We start from the raw sequence: 16,655 nt of genomic DNA on the forward strand, positions 1-16,655 counted from the left end.
AGAGTCACTCATATAAACACATTCTTCCATCCCCTCATGCTCAGTGGTATCTGAGGGTGCACCTATGAAACACCACCCACCGGCTGCGCAGCAGTGACCTCCTCTGGTAATTTTCACGTTTCTAGCTCTTTAGACAAAACAGCATGAGGCCATGTAGGATAACTGTGGCTGGGGTGAGAGTTGAGAGCCCTGATAGATTTGGGTATCTCCCCAGGATCACATCCCTAACGCTGTCTGGCTCTCAGGTCATTACTTTCCTAAATCACCCAGCATCACCCCGATAACTTGATACAGATCCACAGGAGTATCACGAGGCGTTAGTGAGGGGAGCCCAGCCAACTGCTATAAAACCAGATTTGGCAGCCCATTTGAGGAACTCGGGGAGAGTCACTCATATAAACACATTCTTCCATCCCCTCATGCTCAGTGGTATCTGAGGGTGCTCCCTGTTTTCCCTATGTGGAAATGTAAAAGCTGTGGCTTTTGAAATGTTTTCTATGTGGACATGGTGGTGTTGCGTCGACGGTTGGACTCGATGATCTTAGAGGTCTTTTCCAACCTCAATGATTCTATGATTCCCCATTTTTGCATAGAGACAGGTTGACTCTTTCCCATTGCATTCCTTTAGCTGAGGTTCTCCCCTTGTTTTCATCTTTCGTGATGCGCACCGGTGAATCTGTTAGCAGACATTGGAAAGTAGTGATGTTTAAAACTCAGGACTGTCCCGAAAGGCGGCAGCCATCCCCCAGAGCCTGCCCCGAGACACCTCGACGTATCTGACCGGGAGGTAACTGATGAGTCAGGAGCTCAGAGCAGAGCTTTGGCAGAAGATGGGAACAGAAGCCCAACACCATCAACTCCCCCCGCATCGCCAAGCCATTCCTCTCCCAGCCGGGAGGGAACGTGTTCGGGTTTGGCTGTTCCCCAGGCGCACAGCGATGCCCGCAGAGTTCTGGGTACACCTGCGTGGCTGGCTGCGTTAGCCAGGAGCAGTCAGTAGTTGCAATGAAGGAGTTGTATCGCAATTAAGACTGTTGAAGCGTTAATTAGACTCCGCAGAGAAGGCTCTGTTGTTCCGGCTGCCAATACTGAAATCTTTCGTCCAAGTGCGCAGCGTGCAACGCTAAAGGATTAAAAAGACAGGCAGGAATACCGTAGCCCTCTTTCAGTCCGTGGGTTACTGGAGCTGCTGCTGAACTGCCGCGGTTTTTGTGATTCTCTACGGACCCCTTGAGTCCAAACCCCGGAACTTCTGCACTTTCCATTTCTAGGTTTTCCCTTTATAGGACAGTTCAGCTGGAAGGGACCTACAGCCGTCATCCAGTCCAGCTGTTAACCTGTGAGTAACTGTGAGCTGTGCTGCACCTACAGAGCTAAGGGGGGAAAAAAGCAGCACGCCTATTTTAGTTCAACACATGCATGGATGTGATTACACAGAGGGAACAGATTTTGGGGGGTTTTTTTTGAGTAAGGCGGTCCCTTTTTTTTACATAGTGATGATTAATAATGAACTCTAAAAATGTTTTATAGGATTTGATTGTGAGAGACAGAATTAGTGAGGAAAATTTGCCTTTTGACGACCATGGCAACAACCAGAAAGGTGAAAAACAGCCTACCTGGTTCATTTCTTTGGAGGTTTCTGATAGTAGCTTGGCCGGTGCTCACTTCTCTGCATGGCAGCAGAATTACTGACTTTGCTGGGAACAGCTGAGACTTTCCTTCCTTAATAGCAAGTTATGATAAATCACTGTTAATCCTAGCGCTGGCTGTAACTTGCGTTAAAATCTTTACTTGAGATTTTAAGGACCAGACAACGGATTTGGAGGACTGGAATGGAAGTTGTCCCCTGTTGACCAGGGGACCAGGGCACCTGTTAATTCCATACCGGTGCCTTGATTCTTGAACCTCTCCTTTCTCTAAATAAAAATCTGTGAAGGCCTAATACCGGCTATCTGCCAGCTGTTAAACGTCCTTCTGTGACTGCCTAGGAAAGCACCTGAGTGTATTCTGAATGGCACTTAATCAACATGGATCTATGCGTGGCAGCGCCTGAGACCGTGGGACAAATGGGTACTGACCTCCGGGACAAAGCCTCGTGACTAAGACTTTCTTTGGGAGGAACAGCAGACCCTCTGCCTTAACAGGGGAGAGCCAAGCAGCTGATTATTCCCTTTATCCTGAGCCACATAATGCTCTTCTCTCCTGGATTTAGGTCTCGTTCTTAGATCTTATTCCCAACAGCTCCGCTGTGGATGAAAGGGATGGCTGACTTGGTGTTAGACTTAAAAACCTGCTGCTCTTGCACAAGTGGCGTCCAGAGAGGACCCTCCTTCCCTGGCGGTGCTGGTTGCAGAGGAAAGGACGTTGCAGGGGATGGGGAAAGCCTCAGGTGTGTTTGCAGGTATTTACTGGACGGTTTGATGCTCCCCGGTGATTTTTCTCTCTCATCAGGGATCCTCTTCTCCAGTTTTCTCTGCAGAAATCTTTGCGAGCTTCGTGAGACGTGTAATCGTGGCCATAGCTCTAACACTGCAGGCTCTGCTTGTCTCCTAACTTCGACAAGTACCCCAGCTGCGGGCTGCTGCGCAGGTCTGGGGTATGCTTTGCAGCAGCCCAGAGCCCTGGCTGTTAAAACTGATTGCACGGACACGATTTCCTGAGGAGACTCAGAGGTGGATCGCGAATGCAAAGGCTGGAAATGCAGACTGTGCTACGAACAAATCCGTAACGTAAACCAGCAGCAGCGCTGCATGTCTGTGATGGAAAGCCCAGAAGCAGGATGGCGTTGCACCTCCTGGAAGGGAATAAATATGCTCAAAAGGTGACATCTTATTCCGCTCATACCCACACAAGACTACCTGCCACCCACTAGCCACTTTTAAAGCCAGCGAGGGAATTGGTCCTCGGATGAAGGTCCACTGCTGCAACCGGAGTGAAACACGCTCCAGGGTTGCATGCCACGCACTAGCACCCAAGATCTCAGCATTGGCAACCCGAAAAACACAATGGCTCTGCACAGTCTAATTAACATAGTCTAATTAACGTTTCAATAGTCTTAATCTGCAGCGTCTTTCCCTCCTGCGTCTGAAGCTGGAAGAGGACTCAAAGCTCTTGGGAGAGACGTGGTCCCGGGAGGTCACACATTAGACAGAGGGCTCTCACAACATTCTTAGACATTTTATCCCCAAACCATTATTCTCCTGCCCTAAGAAGTGCCTACCAACGCTAAACAGATTTCTAAAGCTCACACAACTACGCTGGGAGTCCGCACGCATTTCCATTCTTAAAAGTGGAAGAATTTCACTTCTTAAAAGTGAAAAGTGATCACCTGATGTAAAAAGTCCAAAGACCGACTTTCACCAGGTTGGTAATCCTTTCAGACAGCGTATTTCCCCTGCTCAGCATTCACAGTGAAAGCAGCAATTTTAGATTGTGATCTCCTGTTCGGCTATTGATTTGAAGAGCAATCATTACTCCATCCTCTTTTTTTTTTTTCTCCCCACTATTTAGACTCCTTCAACCCAGGAGTCCCGCTCCCTCTTTTCCGCCCATGCCCGAAGTGTTCGCACATCTCTGGTGCCAGCACAGTGATGGTTCCCCCCACCCTTCCCACCTTCCTCCTGGATCTCTGTGTCCAATCCCCCCCACCCTTCTCCAGACTCACAGAGCATCCACAACAGGATGGTGGGGAGGTCAGGACAGAAGCTTTGACACCCCCCCCCCAAATTGTCCCAAAGCAGCTTCATCCTCGTGCACAAATCCTGCATCCCTGACAGGGGGGCAGTCCGGCTAACCACGCATCCCCCTGCCAGGTAGGGCAAGGATTGATGGGGTCAACAGCATCCTCTGGAGAGAGGGATGGAGCCAGAGGACAACAAATTGCAGTTCAGGTGCCTGCACCCCACCAGGTTCCACCTTCCCGGCTCAGCCCCAAGCCGCAATGATCCCCCAAACCCATCCCTAAAAGAGGGACCCTCCCCTCCAAGCACCACGAGAGCACAGGGGCTTTGAGGTTGCATCGCTAAACCCTCCTCAAACTCTGAGATGGTGGAGGTGCGTGACTCCACAGCAAACCCCAGCCCACTATTATGCTATTTCTAGACGACAGACAAGCCCTGGCCTTTCTTCGTGTGTTTTACTGGGTTAAAAAAAAAAAAAAAAATAGTTGTGGTAGGAAACAAGCCATCCTGTCGTAATGCAGCATTTGAGGGGGCTGCTCTGCTCCCCCTCAAACGCTCTCTCTTGAATCAGTTTGGGTGCATCTAGGGAAAATTAGCTTAAAAATGGTTCTGGCTAATTGTTGTTTGCATTTTTCTTTCAAGCTGCCATGTTTTCCAAACACTCTAGAAATTTCCCTGTGCTCTGAGATGAATTGTAGCCATTTTCTGTTGTTTAAAGCCTTTTATTTTCGTTTTCTCCCCAACTTTCCAAAGCTTACTCAAGGCTAGAGAAGATGCAGACCGCTGGGAAGCCTTGCAGGAGCTCTGGGACCTCAGTCCATGTTGTCCCAAACATCAGGCCTAAGCCCTCCTGAAGTCATGTTTGACCCCCGGGTCACCAGACAAGAGAAACATCACAGACCAGGAAACACAAATATATATTTGAAAAGGAAACCAAAAGTGAGCGGCACGCAGAAGAAACGTGCAGGGGAGGAGAGAAAAAGAGCTTTATTTCTGTTGATTTTCCAGTGGGCGCACTCCTTTGGCTCCAGAGCCAAAGATGCTTCCTCCTTGGTGGACATCATCTCCATGCCTGCCCCACAGAGACAGCTTGACCCACCAGGGAATGATGGATCCCAACACGGTGAATCCAGCAGCCCCGGGGATGGAGCACAGGGACTAAACCCAGTGGTTGTGCAGAAAACGGGGAGGATACACAGGGCTGGGAGGGTCTAGACCAGGGGAGGATGTGCACAGGACCACGTAGACCCTTTCCACCCATGCAAGCTCAGAGGAGACTGGACGGAAGACCCTTCTCCCACTGCACGTTGGGCAGATTGGGGTTTTACAAGCCTCAGCTCCATGCTAGCCAAGTCTTCGGGCTCCTGCCAGTGGAGCTCCAAGGTTGGTTTTTAGCAGGCAAAGGTATCTAATAACTCTGGAGATCCCCTGGGTTTCCCTTACAAGCCCAGGGCATTTGAAACAGCAGCGTCGGCAGCTGGGTTGCATGTCAGTCTAGTGTCTGAGAGACACCAAAAAAAAAAAAAAAAGGAGAAATTAGGAAACTCTGTCCGTTCCAGTGACATTGAAAGGCTATTGCGTATTTGTATTGCAAGGCATGAACGTTAAGGGAACCTCAGGGTTGAGGCTGTAAGAGAAAACTGGGGGGAGCTGGTTTTGCCCCGAGGATGCTGGAAACGTGCTGGGAGATGGTGTGTCCCACTGAGGACAGTTGTGACGTACCCTGAGCCACCCAAAAACAGGCGCCCACAAACATGGTGCAAAACACCATGATGAAGCAGCCTCTTCTGGGGTCCTTTTTTTGGGGTTGGGAAGGAAGGCACCAGCTGCTGCTGCACAATTTGCAAGCCCACGTGCATGCACCCAGTGTGGCAATACCCGTCCTGCCTGTCCCATCCTCTTGCTCTCTCCTCCCCCGAGAAGATGCTGGGTCATGCCCCAGAGGATGCGTCACGGGGAGGAAACCAGCCTCAGCTTCCCCTTTCCCCTGCGGCTCGGTCCTGGGGAGCTCAGCGCTGCCTGTAGATGAGGATGGTGAGAAGGAGCTGGCTGGACGAGGCTGCGGGTACCCTGCTCTTGCTGGGCTGGCTGGCAGGTAGGTGGCCAGGCAGGGTGTTTTGGGGGGGCAATTTGGAGAGTCACACTGCAGGGCAGCACCACGGGATGACGTGGGGTGGATTTTAAACGGTTCCCCTTGGGAAATCTGCAGAGAGACAATAAGTTGAAGCGCCAGCCAAGAGCCAAAATTGTGAGTTTCCTGGAGCGATTTCTGAGTCCAACAGTCTGAAAACACAGGATAGGCTTTCTGGAGGGTCTGAAGGTCCATCTCTGGTGTGGCAGGTTGTGGACAACCCTTGGCCAGTGACTTATTTTGCCAAGAGAGGTGTAAGGTGGCAGCTGCCACAGAGAGAATCGCATCCTTGCACTGATCCATGAGCACGAGGTTGGTCCCTCTTGGGGTCCAGGCGTGGTGTGGTTGTCCCTGGCTGGGCAGGAAGGGACAAGGCATCACCCAAAAGCCCCTTTTGCTCCTCGCTGGTGATTTCTGACCTCCTTCGTGCTGAGGTCTGCAGGAAACTCCCCACCTTCTGCAACCTTTCCCAAGGTTGCATCTCCAACCTCAAAGAGATGTCCTCTGAAAGGTGTCCTCTTCTAGACCAGCAGACCATCTCAGACTAACCCCTTCTGCTGTCCCACACAGGTGCTGGTGGGATGGAGCCAAAGACCTGCAACTCCCCAGGTGAGTGCAGACAAAAGGGGTCGTTGGAAAAACCCTGGAGGTCCACGTTGTAACGTTGCTTATGTCCTTTGGATGGTGTCTCCTGATCCTGGGGTGTCCAAAAAGGCAGCTCTGATCCCGGGGCTGGTGTTTCCTTTCAAGGTAGAAGGCAAACCAAAGGAAAAAAAGAAATCCATTATATATATGTTTTTTCGGTAGGGTGCGGCATGAAAGATATCGGTTTTGCTAGGGAGGATTTTGGCGGAGGAAGCTGCAATTTTTAATGTTATGATGGAGCTGGAAATACTGGCTTGAAATTAAAGAAAACTAAAACATTCCCCTTTGGAAATACCACAATGAAGTGCTTTGTTGTCCCAGAATTTATATATTTCGTCTGAGACTTTTCTGAAATACTCAGCTTGGATGGAAAAAATGGTTTTGGTTACTAGAAACAATATTTTTCACTATATTTACCCCCCTGTTTTTCTCCCACTGTGCTTACCTGTATCAGTGCTGACCCCTGAAATGAGCAGAGCTTTTGCTCTCCTATAGGCCAAGTATTTTGAGTCATCAGATGACTGAAAAACAGGCTCTTCCAATCTCTTCTTCCTTCCCCCCCCCCCCACCTTTAATTTGCTGTTTCCACCAAAAAGCAGCTACAAGGTCAACACTGAGGTTGGAGAGCTGAAAATCCGTTGCTCACCAGTGCTCGTCTCTGCATCATCACACCACGACCGCGTCTCTTTACTCTTCCAGGTGGCTTTCCCCCGCCAGCACTCTTCCCAAACATCTCCTCAGCTCAGGAAGGTGACTTGATTCTTGCCCAGTGCCTCGTTTTTTCCCATGTCCCCATCACCCACATCTTCTTCTGCAAGAACGGGGTGGAGCTGGAGAACCACCCCATGGGAGAAGGCCAGTTCACCTCCATTCTCGCCATCCAGCTCTCCGCAGAGAGCAGTGGCACCTACTCCTGCGGGTACCAGCGCCGGAGCAGCCTCGGACAGGTCATGCTTTCAAGGTTGAGCATCCCGTGGCTTCTGACCACCGGAGGTGAGTGGAGAAGGGCATGGGGAGGCTGATCCTGCCCCACATCAGGCACAGCCCTTGAGAAACCCCAGAAGTGATTGCCCCTGCTTGCATGGACTCAAGGTTCCTGCAGTGCCAACACAGTTGGGTCTTGACCAGCAAGACCAGTTCAGTGCAGAGATGCTCCTGGTTTCCTGCAGGTCCTTACAGGGTCAACTCAGTTGGGTCTTGACCAGCAAGACCAGTCCAGTGAAGGGATGCTCTGGACCCCACCAGAGTATCCTGGGTCCAGCGTAGCAGTAGCCACACACCACCCCAAAACACCACTGCTTGGCCACGCTTTGGCAACCCCCATAGCATGGGGAGGAGGGGACAGTTTTGGGGTGACCCTTTCTCCACGTATTTGTTGTCTAGGTGGGAAGGACGAGCTGAGGAACGGCAGCATTGCTACCAGCCCGGAGCTGCCAGCTGGAGGTAAGCATCTCTGGTTTTCTGGATGAAGTTTGGCCAAGCATCCTGGTTTCCAAGCTCCAAGGTACCACCAGTGATGCTACCAACTTCAGCTTGGCCAGACCCTGCAAATGGAAATTCCTCATTTTGTCTTTACCACAAAGCAGCTGAGATACGTGCTGCAGTTCACTTCACCTTCCCATCACTCCCTGATGGGTGCTTGGGGCAAACCAGCTGCGGAAGGGACCAATATTCCCAACCCTCTCCCAAGACCTGGAGGTCCCTGGGTTGAGGGACCTCCTCAATGAGAGGAGGTCTCATTGCAGGGAAAGGAAAGTAAATACGGGGCTTCATGAGGAGAAGCATGGCCAGCAGATTAAGGGGAGCTTCTATCTCAGTGCTCTGGAGATCCCTTCCCACCAACACAGAGGTGGCTCTGCAGGTTTCCTAGCATGACCAAAAATGAACCACGCAGCCCAGGACGTGGTGGGGATGGTCCGGGGCTTGCTTTAACCCGCCCTTGGCCCCAGTGCTCCTCCTCAACACCATCTGCTTGCTTTCTCCCGGGACTAGGAGTCTCCATCAGCCTGGCCTTTGCGGTCCTCTCCCTTCTGGCTCTGGCTTTGGGCATCCATCTCCTCCTGCAGATCGGTAAGAGAACCACCGGCCCCGTTGAGTGGTGCCCGTTAACCATGCCACCCATCGGGGATTCACGGGTGCACAAGCTAAAATCGAGCAAGATTAGGAGGCACTAAGTGGGCTTTGGGCCATCTGGGGTGGCTTTGGAAGCCCCCCCACCAAGGCATGGAGCTGTGTGCACTTCGTGGAGGCTCCTCTCTGCAGAGATGGTCCAATAACACCTATTGATCCATCACTATGTCTTGCTTGCAGGAAAGCGAGTCCAGCTGGCCAGGTTGAAGAGCTTCATGCCCCAGTAGAAGAACGCAGCATTTCGCAAGTGCTGCGAAGGAAGAGATGTCCAGGAGCCCTCGCAGTTGGAGGACCTGTTGCCAGACCAGAGAAATGCTCCAAGGTGCTGGGGGGGGTCCGTGGCAAGGACCACGGTGAATTGTCAGTTCCCCATGGCTGTGGCAGGGGGGAATTGGCCCAAGATGGTGTCCCTTGACTCAGTGCCACCGGCACTGCATCCTCAACCGCCGAAAGCAGCTCTCCAGTGCTCTGGGGACCCAACTTCTTCATCTGCAGCCCCAGAGACACAGCCCTTGGCCAAAACACGCTGCCCGAGCTGGTTGCAGGAAAAGAGTTTGCTCCAGCTGTGAACATCGTAGTGGCTCTTGGGCATAAATTAATTAAAAAGGTCCATTAATTAAAAAGGTGTTTTGCCTCTGAGTGTTGGCCCTTTGCATTGGTCTCTGAAGGTCTCATAGATGCTTAATCCTCCACCAAATGGAGGTAGGAGCCTGAGTCCCACGCAAGTCTTGGCTGTAGACCTTGCCTCACATGGTTGGAGTCCATCAAGACATTGCCCAAAGGCACGTCCAGCACAGGAACCTGTTGCCAGCAGCTCCCAAGTATGAGAGAGGATAAATCTGACAGGTCTTCCCATCAGGAAGGTCCACCAAAGGTCCCACCTGATCTGCCAGACGTTTGAGAAGGACTAAGGGGTGAAGGGAAAGGGGAAAGTTAGTGTTTGGTCTTGTGTCACCCACCCCCTGTCTAGAGGGAAGGAGGTAGAGGGGTGTCAGGTCATTGGAGGGGGTGATGGAGACATCTCCGCATGGCTTTGCCCCATCCCACCTCTCAGGTGCATCTAACCCTTCAGCCAGTGACGAAAAAGGCTTTGATTTGCATTTCAGAGCTCCTTCGCAGCCTTCTTTCCCCACAAAACCCAGCAGACCTAACCCTACCCTCACCACTGCCTCAGCTAAACCACAGCCCCAGTGACCCCCCATCCACCTCCGCTGTCCCACCACGTTGCTTTTTTTCTCCTGGTTTGGCTGCTGCTGCCACTTCCAACCACAAAGCAGAACAAATTAAAAGAAAAAAAAGCCCCAAGTGAAACGTGTTCGCTTGCAGGAAACATCAAGGCTAGAAGACCTCACAGTGAAACGTGACACACCTCACGGTAACCACCAACCTCTCATCAGATAACGTGGCACGTGAAGAAGCCCAGAGGTGTTTTCTCCTCCTTCGCTGCACAGGAAGGAAAGCAGAACAAAAGAAAAGAGGGGGGTTTTTTTGGCCCAGGAGAGATCTGCCCCACTACTTCCAGTGCTTGGCTGGAGGTGGTCCAGCTACACCAGGTTTTATCTCCAAAAATGTATCCCTCTAGATGGAGGGGTGGGCAGACAGATGGATGGAGGGCACAGAGATAGGTTGGGTTAGGAGAGAGATGACTCATAGACTGGCACGATCGCCGTAGGAACACAGGGAATGGAAATGGGGGGACGGTCTGATAGAGGTAGGGCTAGGTTAGATGTTTGGAACCCAACCTCCAGGTAGAAAATGTAGTCCAAGGGGCTGGAGAAGAGGATGGCCAACGGGAAGGTGTCTGCCCCCTACACCAGGACCCCCAGCTGGATACCAGCTGGACAAACATCAGAACTAAGTCCAAGCTATAATTCAAATCAAAAAGATGCCTTCAGGAGAGCAGGTTTCCACCAGGCATTGCATCTAAGCAAGCTCCCAAGCCCCAGGCGCAGCACAGCCCACCCACAGGACCTTCAAATGACGCTCCCCTTCCTTACCACTCAACAGGGAGTCCTCCGAGCTGATAAAAAAGGGGATTAGGAGACAAAAGAAGCATCTTCCATCCTATCTGGGCTTCTTGCACTCCTATCAGGGCAACACAGCACAAGTTTGGATGCACAATTGCTTTGCTCAACCACTTATTGAGGGCAGCAGGTTCTGCCTGGTGTTTACAGCAACACGGACAAGGTACGTCCGTCCCTTCAGCTGATGCTGCCCAAGGCTAATGGGTGGTGCTACCTTTGGATTCAGAAGAGGAACTATCTTGATTCTCCATGATGACTTTGATGACTGACTTTGCAGCATTGGACATGGTGGCCGTGACCTGCATGTTGCCAGCAGAGACCACGGCAGCCTCCTGGCACACGCTGAGCTTGACTCGGTGGACCATGGTGCCCTCGTCAGTGCTGGCGGGTTAACTATTATACATCCTGGTGTAGATGTCCTCCAAGTTGCCACGGTGGACTTTGTGCAGGGAGATCTCCATGGCTACCCTCACGTAGAAAACGTTGTAGTTCAAGGGGTTGGAGAAGAGAATGGCCAGCGTGAAGGTGTCCACCTCGTACATCAGGACCCCCACGCACCCCCAAAAATGGATCACAGAATTGCCAAATGGGCAACTCTCCGTGACACCCGTTGGGATCCTGGGGCTGGGCGGCATGGAGATATAGCTGCTGAAGCAGTAGCTCCTGGAACAAGAGCACAGGTGAGGAGGGAACAGGATGGGGAGACCACTTGGGCTTACGAGGGAGATGGTCCAACCACTGGGAGGTGGTCCAACCATTGCGAGATGGTCCAACTTGGACCTTCTGCCTGAATCCTGGGGGGATCCCCTCCGGCAAGGGAGGGGGATCACCCCTGCCCCCTCCTCGCGGTGTTACCTGGGGTTGTACAACGTGACATCCTCGGTTTTGTTGGTGATCTGGATCTCCACACTCTGCTCAAAGGATTTCCACACGAATTTCCTGCTCATCTCCAGTGTCTTCTCCACAGCTCTGGGCAGCTCTCCAGTGGGAAGAAGGTTTTAGAGCAGAAAAATCAAGCTGCTGTCGAGAAAAACAACTTTCTAATAACGCCTGTGCAAAGTCCTCCTTGGACTTGATGATCCTTATGGGTCCGTATCTCGAGATATTCAAAGTCCTTGCCCAGGCAGGGTGCACTTGTGTCAATATTACGATGTAATATGGTGCTGGATCCAAGGAAAAGGCATTTTTTGGGTACCTGATGTTGCTTTTGTGATCACAGAAGGAAAACTGCAAGGGAGGAGGACACACGTGTGGACATTGACAAATACTTGGGCAGGAGGTGAATATTAATGCAAGTATTTTCTGCTGGCCAGGCACCTTATCTCTGCTGCATCTCCTGGCACGGGCGATAAATGCCTCAAGGTGCTCCAAGATAAATCCTCTTGCAGACGATGGGGTGGTGGGGAATGTCGGGCGGAGGGCAGGACTCTCTTCATGGCAGTTCTTCCTGATGTTCGGCCTTGGCAGGGCCCTTCACACATCCCAAAGGAGATATTATAGGCCCATCAGTCTTACTTCAGTCCCTGGGAAAGTTATGGAACGAATCCTCCCGGGGGCTATCACAGCTCAAATGAAGCACGTGATTGGGAAGAGCCAGCACGGATTCACCAAGGGCAAATCGTGCTTGACAAACCTGATCGCCTTCTACGACAAAGTAACCTCCTCGGTTGATGTGGGGCGAGCGGTGGACGTTGTCTGCCTGGATTTCTCCAAGGCTTTTCCCACAGCCTCCTCCTAGAGAAACCGATGCGTTACGGTCTAGACAAGTGGTCCGTGCGGTGGGTGGGGAACTGGCTGACCGGCCACGCCCAGAAGGTGGTGGTAAATAGCTCCTTTTCAAACTGGCAACCTGTCACAAGTGGGGTCCCCCCAGGGATCGATATTGGGCCCGACGCTGTTTAATATCTTCATACGTGATCTGGATGATGGGATCAAGGGTACCCTGATGAAGTTTGCCGATGATACCCCCACCCTGCTGGGGAGCAGCTCTGTGGAAAGGGACCCGGGGGTTCTGGTGGACAACAAGCTCGATATGAGCGAACAGTGTGCTGCTGCGGCAAAGAAAGCCGACAGGACGCTGGGTTGCATCCCCAGCAGAGATAAAGAAGTCATTATCCCGCCCTACTCAGCGCTTGTCAGGCCACACCCGGAATGCTGCGTTCAGTTTTGGTCCCCGCTATACAAAAAAGATGCGGACAGGCTGGAGAGGGTCCAGAGAAGGCTGCAAAGATGACCAAAGGACTGGGAAGCCGGCTATATGAGGAAAGGCTGAGAGAACTGGGTTTGTTCAGCCTTGAGAAAAGAAGGCTTAGAGGGGAGACCTTATCACCATGATCCAGTATTTGAAGGGTGGCTACAAAGAAGATTTTACAAGGAGTCACATGGAAACGACGAGGGGTAATGGGTACAAGTTACTCCCGGGGAGATTCCGGTTGGACACAAGAGGAAAATTTTTCACAAAGAGAACAGTCATCCATTGGAATAATCTCCCCAGGGAAGTGGTGGATTCCCCAACATCGGACACTTCTAAGATTCGGCTGGCCAGGGTGCGGGGCCACCTTTGCCAAGAAAGGTTGGACCAGATGATCCTTGAGGTCCCTTCCAACCTGGTATTCTGCGATTCTATGATCCCTGGGGAATTTGAGGGGGGCAAAACCTCCCCAGCTGGAAAGCTCGGGTATCTCCAGGTGCCTCCATGATGCTGCAAGAGCCTTCTCCACTCCTTAGGTAGAGCCAGGGCAGGCGGGTGCACAACCTTGAGGTCTGATTTTGAGGTCCAAGCTTGGAGACCCAAGTGCATGGACAAAACCTCACCTTCCCTCTCTCCAACCCAAGAAATAAGTCCATGGAGTCCTGGGTGACTTTCACCCCAAAAGCCATCTGACCCCCCAACAATCCCTCCAGTGCCCACACACGATCAGAGCCTGTGGCAGTATTTATTCACACAAGAGCAAAGCCCCCTGTCCTGCAGACGGCTTACAGCCTTTAAAAACCCCGTTAACAAATCCTCCCCGGTGGGCTGATGTACAAAAATAGGAATCGGTAAGTCTATTGTTGCAAAAAAAGAAGTCTTGACGCGCCGCATGCTTTGCCGTAGCCTGGCCACGGCGGCACCGATGACAGATCCACGCCTGGTCCCACCGCCTTCACATGAGGAAAAGCCCCCTGGGAAAATCGGCCCCACAGGAGGGGATGGCGAAGAAAACCTGAGCCATCCTGAGGAGCTCCGAGTGGCCGGCCAGGCTGCGGGAGCTGCCAAAGAAACGCACCCATTTCTGGTGCGTCTGCAGGGTGCCGAAGTCGCTGCCGCTACTGCAGTCCTTTAAGAAGGTGGCCAGGTGGCAGAACTGTTCAAAGCACTTGCTGTCATCCACCATGACCCCGTGGTCCGCCAGGTACTTGACGCACGCCTCCACCTCCGCCCACGTCGGTGGTGCCCGTAGCTGCATCCACTGGAAATGGAAAAGCTCCCCAAACGGCCCCATCCGAGCGTCCAGGTAGTCGAGGAACGCCACGTAGAGAGTCTGGACGTGGCGGCAGAAGGTGTCGCGCCCTCCAACCCTCCCAGCCGCCCGCTGCTCTGCCAGCAGCTCCTTCACCCGCAGCGACATGAAGCCATGGGCTTTGCGCTCCAGGAGGATGCGGCGGACGGAGGAGAGGACACCCAGCACCTCGCGGGGCGAGTTGTCCTCCCTTGCCAAGGCCCTGAGGTGCATGTCGAAGACGGCCACCTGCGAAGCCATGTGCTGTAGGTAGATCTCACTGAAGTTGTCCTCGAAAAAGGTCCGGATGGTGAAGGGGGGGTGGCTGAGGGAGAGGAAGAAGGACTTCAAGGCTGGGAAGACTTGCAGCAAGCGGGTGACAGCCGGCAGCAGGAGCAACCAGGGCATCCTGGCGTGGTGGAGCAGCCGCCGGTACTCCCTCTTGGCAAACTCCAAGAAGTCCTTGAGCGGTTCGGAGCAGACAGCGTACACAGAGACGTAGGTGTAAATCTTCCAGATGAGGGACTGCAGGTCCACATCCAGGCTGTCCGCCCCGTGCTGGATGCAGTTGCTGAGGAGGTGCGCGGGGCAGTCAGTGGCGATGAAGGCCCCTTCCAGCAGCTCCCGCAAGCCGGATGCCTCAGCCAGACCCCGGGTGCAGCACCCCAGCCCCCCCAGCATGGCGTTGGGGCTCTCGCCTACGATGGCCACACACCGCTGCCGCAGCCCGTGACTCTCTAAGGCCTCCCACGCCAGCGCGGTGGCACTGGGGGCCAGTTCACCCAGCGGGGCCTCCACACCGATCACCCTGCTCTGCATGCCGCCCCGCTTCCAGTCGAAATAGCGGATCTGGATGGGAAAGGGGGTCCCCGCCTCGCCAGCGCCCAGGGCCACACCGCAATAGGGGACACTGTCCAGCGGGTCCACCCCATGGTCCAACGCGAAGGGGGCCAACGCCTCGTCCAGCCTCGCCTCCGTCTTGATTTGCAAGCCCAAGACATCTAAGACAGGGTCAGGCGTTTTGGGCAAGCCGGGCGAGCCAGCCAGGGGCTCACAGCAGTCCTGGAGCACGGCAGCGGCGAAGCCCAAAGGGGTGGCGGTGGCAGCGGCATCGAAGGACTGGCAGGGGGCAGGGAGGAAGCAGCCCGGCAGCTTGGCCGCCGAGGCATCCCCCAGCACGTTCCTCTTGTGTTTCATGGACTGGACGTGGGCCTCCAGGTCGAGAGAGCCCTTACGGGCCACAGAGACGTAGGTGCCTTCCTGGCACACCAAGCACTCGGCCTCCCATCTCTCCCGGCCCACGCGGAAGCAGGGGTACTTCGCCTGGAGCTCGTCGGTGAACGTGCATTTTCGTTTCGGCACGGTACGAGGCAGACGGTGCTCGGCCTGGGGGGGAAAACAGAGGAGAGGGAAAATTGGAACAATTTTTATGCCGCGCCAAGGACGCAAATCTCCCGCGGGAGCTCCTCTCCCGTCTCCTACCTGTCGCCCAGGTGGGGACGCTCAGATGCCCAGCAGCACGACAAACGCACCTCGGATCCCGAAAAAGCCTGAACGTAAGAGCCTGTCCTGCAAGAGCCGTCCCTGAACAGACGCGGGGTGTGGGAAGCTGGGGTGAAATGGGGAGCGTGGTTCAGTGCTCGCGATACTCCTCCTGAAATGGGGAGCATGGCTCAGAGCCCACGTTGCCCCCCAGATGGAGAGCACGGCTCACGATGTTCCCCCCAAAATGGGAAGCACGGCTCAGCTTTCGTGATATTCCCCTTGAAATGGGGAGCACAGCGATATTCCCCCCCCAAAATGGGAAGCACGGCTCAATGCTCACAGTATTACCCCCCAAACACGGGGTGCAGCTCAGTACTTGTGATATTCCCCCAAAAACGAGGAGCACGGCTTAGCCCTCACAATATCCCCCCCCCCAAAATGGGGAGCACAGCAATATTCCCTCTGAAATGGGGAGCATGGCTCAGTGCACACGATAAAAGAAGAAAAGAGGGGGGAAAAGAATGAAAATAGGAGGGAAAGAAGGGAAGAAGGAGGAAAAGAAAGAAAATAAAATAAGAAGTGAGGGGGAGAAGGAAGAAAATGAGGAAAAAAAGGAGGAGGAAAAGAAGGGAGAAGGAGGAAAAGAAAGAAAATAGGAGGAAAATAAGGAAAATAGGGGGGAAGGAGGGGAAAAAAAGGAGGAGGAAAAGAAGGAACGGGGGAAAAGAAGAAAAATGAAAAATTGGGGGGGGAAGAAGAAAAATGGGGGGGAAGAGGAAGGAAGCAGGAAAAGAAGGGGGGGAAGAAAGAAAATGGGAAGAGAAGGAAAATAGGGGAAAAGAAGGACAGAAGCAGAAAAGAAGGAAAGAAGGGAGAAAAGAAAGAAAATGGGAGAAGAGGGAAAAGAAAAATAGGGAGAAAGGAAGAATGTGGGAAAAGAAGAAAAATAGGAGGAAAAGAAGGAAGGAGGCAGGAAAAGAAGGCAAGAAGGGGGAAAAGTAGGAAAATAGGGAGGGAAAGAGAGGAGCAAAGAGCAGGGCAGGGAAGGAGAGAGGGAGCGAGGGGAGAGGAAGCCGCG

This window comes from Aptenodytes forsteri, unplaced genomic scaffold (assembly GCF_000699145.1).
Source record: "Aptenodytes forsteri isolate BGI_AS27 unplaced genomic scaffold, ASM69914v1 Scaffold472, whole genome shotgun sequence".
NCBI classification, from domain to species: Eukaryota; Metazoa; Chordata; class Aves; order Sphenisciformes; family Spheniscidae; genus Aptenodytes; species Aptenodytes forsteri.